This window comes from Clytia hemisphaerica, unplaced genomic scaffold (assembly GCF_902728285.1).
Source record: "Clytia hemisphaerica strain Z4C2 unplaced genomic scaffold, Clytia hemisphaerica genome assembly, whole genome shotgun sequence".
NCBI lineage: Eukaryota > Metazoa > Cnidaria > Hydrozoa > Leptothecata > Clytiidae > Clytia > Clytia hemisphaerica.
Genome location: NW_027104321.1, coordinates 328,380 through 333,128, shown reverse-complemented (window position 1 = coordinate 333,128; position 4,749 = coordinate 328,380). Strand labels below are relative to the sequence as shown.

Below are 4,749 nucleotides of genomic sequence, written 5' to 3'. Positions count from 1 at the left end.
CAACTCTCAACTAAAAAGTGAATAATTAAATATGTTAAGGCTTTGGCTTTGGCTGTGGCTTTGGATATTATATATAATGTGTTCTTTACTATATATAAAGAAAGTTCCATCCAAACTCGATTGATTATCACCGGACTTCACTGTATGAACCACACTGATCTCCTATAAAAAGAAAAAAAGAAAAGAAAATGTTTAAAATTTATAGAAGCATGTGAAAAGCCTTATAAAATTGTTAAGTACTCTCACCTTTTGGGCGGGGTTTGAAATTGGTAGGGGGTGTTTTAAATTTTTGATTCTAACATCCCCCCTAAAAATGGGAGGGTAAAAAATCAGGATTAGATAAAATAAATTTGCAATTTTAGATAAAATAAATATAGATTACCTCAAAGTGCTTGGCCACTAAATTGTTCCTTGTACTTCTCGTCTCTCACCCTTCCCTGGATAGATGAATAAAAAAATCTATATTGCAAATTTAAAAACCCTTTTATCATAATACACCATTCTATTTTCAAGCAGCTTCAAGACACAATCTTCCAAAAATTTAAAGAATTTCCAGATATTTCTTCAATAAATGTTAGGGCCCGTTTACATGGATTTTCGGTACGGGGCGTACTGAGATTTTTCAGGACGGTCTACGGTCTGAAGTCTCATATCGTTTACATGCCAGACCGTACCGAGATTTCAGTACGCTCCAACTTTAGAAAATCCATGTAAACGCAAAGTAATTTCAGTTCGAGGTGGTCGTAGCACTTTCATAGTGTCCTCCCCCCTTTATAAAGGGGGGATTCTGATTTTAACCCTTTTTGTGAGGTATGGGGGAAAATGAAAAATTTGAAATAAGCAGGGGAAAGAAATAAAGAGGGGGAAAACTATAAATTTTGACTGGGGGAACTTCACTGATAAGGTGATCTCGTTGCGAAACCTGTTTAAGCAATAAAATCAGCAAATATTCTTAAACAAACCAACTTTTCAATACAATTTCACTTTTCAAGCACTTTCAAGGCTATATTTTCAAGCTTTCCAAAATTTCAAACTTGATTTAAGGCATTTTTATGTTAACCATATGGGGGAACCACAAAATTGTCGAATAGCTGGGGGAATTCAATAAAGAGGAGGGTACCAAGAAATTTTGAAATATGGTGGGGGAAAGAAACGAGGGGGGGGGGAACGGAGGAGAAAAATTTGGATTTTTAGTGGGGGGAACCAATAACACAACTCAAAAAAAATTACTGGAATAGATTTTTCCAAAGTTTTCTGACCACGGGAGAGATTTTTATTTTTGAAGTCTGTGGTAAACATTCGGCCCGCTAAAGTACTACGACCACCCCAAACCGAAATTGAAAATTCAGCCCGTACCGTAACACCTCATGTAAACAAGACATAAACTCAGAACATTCTGGATCTCAGGCCGTACCGAAAATCCATGTAAACAGGCCCTTAGATTTCTAACAAATTTGAGGTGATTTGAACACGAAAAGTAGAAAATAAATTATATAGATTACCTCAATGAACTTGGCCACAAAATTGTTCCTTGTACTTCTTATTTCTCACCCTTCCCTGGATAGATAAATAAAAAAAATCTATATTGCAAATTTTAACTAAAAGCCCTTTACTATATTACACCAATCTGTTTTCAAGCAGCTTCAAGACACAATCTTCCAAAAATTTAAAGAATTTCTGGAAATTTCTTCAAAAATGTTTCGGAAAGGCCCTCGAAACCTGAAAAATATTGAAAATCAGATTGATGAAATACCCATGTTTGAAACAGTCTTCGTTTTCTTCTTCATTGATTTTTTATGGCGATTTTAAAATCTTTAAATCAATGTGAAAAGGTTGTCTTAAAAGAAAATATACCGTATTACTTCGAATAAACATATGGGGTGTTTATTAATTTTTTTTATTTTTAGGAGGATCGTTTATTCAAGGGGGCGTTTATAACATTTCTTTGAGTTCGTTCCCAAGTTACCAAAAGAAATCGGTCCTATTTTGGGTACCCATTTCGCAAAAATTAGCTTTCGCGAATTGAACCTTTCCAAAATATTTTGCGAGAACAAACTTTTGCGTTTTGTTGATTTATCCTTTCTTTTATCCAGGATTTTTATTATTTTCTATTTAAAAAAATGGCCAGAAGCAGTTTTCTTACAAGCTATAAAATTGGCAAAAAATCACTTCAAAAGTGGGTCTGAAAAAGGAATTTTATAATTGAAAAATAAGTCTCTTAAAAATATGTATTTTTAAAGTCTTACCTATTGGATGGTCACTTTCTATTGCAGATCTCTCTTCAATTATGTTGATAAGCACAGCCGTCTAAAAGGAAATGAAATTCTTGTTAAAGATCAACAATTATAAAAATTTACCATTACTTTTGCAGTCTTCCCATAAGTATTGTCAATTGCAAATTCCCCTAAGGGTTTTTACAAAATCCAAAACCCCCTAAATATAGAAGGGCTAAAAAAACCATGTGACGACACCCATCGAGCATTGACCGGGAGCAATTAACATTTTAAATATTAGGAAGATAAATTTATCAAATTTAACAATCTAATTGAATTTTTCAAGGTTATTTTGAATCTCAATTTTACTTTACTTTGAATCCAGTATGGATTCCATGAAATTTTGCGCCGAATTTTCGAAAGAGTAAGCCTTGCGCCAAGCGTAATTCTGGGCTGTACCAATATTGAGTTTTTCGGTAAGGGTTTAAGGAGAGGGAGGCACGCATGCGCGCAAAAATGTTTGGAAAAAGTGGCAGGAGCGAGCGGAAGCGGACGTGGAAGGGGAACAAGAGTCAAAACGCGATAGATTATGAAGCAATTGACGCTGACATGAATAATTTCTTTTACGCCGACTGAAACTTTATCAATCTTTGTAAGCAGCATGTGCGCCACTGCGCCGCCAGTTGCCAGTGCACTGGTGTGTTTTGAATTGCGTTTGATTAATTAAATTCAAATCGCTCAATTAGGTTGGTTTAATTTGATAATCAAATTGTTTGACTAATTACCTCTAGCATTTGTGGACCAAATCTAAAATGGCCCAATTGTTGTTTACAAAAATCCACAGAACAAAAAATTGGGCAATATCAGGACTCTGTGGTTAGCTTTATCGGATTATAGTACGAAAACAGGAAATTTACATCGCTCGCAGTATATAAACACAGTGAAAATTCACTTTTCATACAATTGCTGAGGTTCTGGTTGGTGTAAGGTTTTAATGAATAAAGTAACTCTATGACAAAGCCTATGTTTTCAGACCTTATTTTTCCGACGATTTTAGTGCCGACCAACCGATGACTCACTTTTTAGGGCTGGAAATGACGTGAACACAAGTTATTTGTGACTGCGGCCATAATGATGAATTTTTTTGAAATAATGAAATTTTCAGGCGGTTGCTTTTATGACATACGGGCGGCCGACTCTCATATTCAAATTCCCTCGGCCTTAAGAAATTTCGAACAGTCGAAGGAGCGCAGAGAAGATTGGTCTAGCTCTTTGTTGCTACAGCATTTATAATCTAAGGGAAACTTTTTAAAAGACCGGCTTCAACAATCTTGAAAGTAACTGTCTCCAGGGTTTATAGCTCAGTGGTTGAACCCCACTGTTTAATCAAAATATCAACAAGGGGATGGTAATTGATTGATTCAGTGGCACCTGGAAATTTTAATTATATAAAGCAACGCCTTGCTTACCTTTGACTCTCAGGTAACTTTAAGGATTGATGATATTATACAGCATCCATGTAAACACTGAAACTGCAAAACACTAAAGACAACTTCTTGTACTTATTGATTTTTTTCACGTTCATCGTTTCATCACCACACACGAGATTTAGCGTTGGCTAAACTATAGTCTCCAGCAGATAGCACTAAGGAGATTATATTTCCTTACAGCCTCATAAATTTGAGGTTTTAATTTAGACTCTGTTGATGAAAAACTAATTTCTCTCAACTGACGGACTTCGTACCCTCGTAGCACTACTCAATGTGGGTACAGTGAAATCGCGAACTAGCCTTTGATCGGGATAATGTATTTATTTTGATCCGATATTGCAGGCTACTACTTGGTTCCGCACTAACATTGCCGTGCTCTTAAAAGGTCCATTCGCTAACCACGCTGGACCAATAAGTGCTTCAAACGCATCCTTTCGTTTTTCCTCCGGATTCGTCTTTAAGATGAAGGTTTGTTAGTAAGCTTTCAAGTGAAGGAGGATTCTGGCTGATAGATAAACGTTCACGATTTTGATTGATTTCCTGATTGAATGGTGAAGGTGGGTCCTGGCGGTGGATAGGTAAACTTTCATTATTTTGGGTGATGGTGGGAACAGTTTGTATTTTCATGATTTGGAAGGGCTGGTTCTTGGATGGTCCTGAAACCTCTAAACGCCACTGTACCCGTTGGAGACATCAATATTTCTAGATCGACCTTTTTCATGTTGTATACAACTGCAACAACTTTTGATTAGGGATCAACAATTCTTCTGTCAGCGTTATAAAGTTGAAAGTGTTCTGGTCTAGTAAGCAAACTACCCCACCAGTCATAGACAACAGTCATTGACGAATCAGCCTTAAAAAATCGGGTTTGCATCTTCAGGGTTTGGTGTCGCACTGCCACTACTACATGTTCTTCATTTAAAGACAGTTATGGGGGAACTCTCCATAACCGTGATTGCCTAACTTGTTCAAGACTTCCTTCTTCCAGACGAAGTGCTTTTTCTTCCTCCAATCTAATTCTTTCATCTCGGAATCTCAGCTCTTCT

General features: G+C 36.4%; 1 long non-coding RNA gene across 1 annotated transcript; it reads right to left on the bottom strand.

The window, feature by feature from the left end:
• On the bottom strand, positions 1–4,093 carry LOC136817617 (uncharacterized). The gene is made up of 4 exons (XR_010848122.1): positions 3,683–4,093; positions 2,247–2,307; positions 383–437; positions 1–162 (listed from the first exon to the last, which is right to left on the bottom strand). It is a non-coding gene; the product is annotated as an uncharacterized lncRNA (long non-coding RNA).
• Positions 4,094–4,749: the final 656 nt, after the last annotated feature.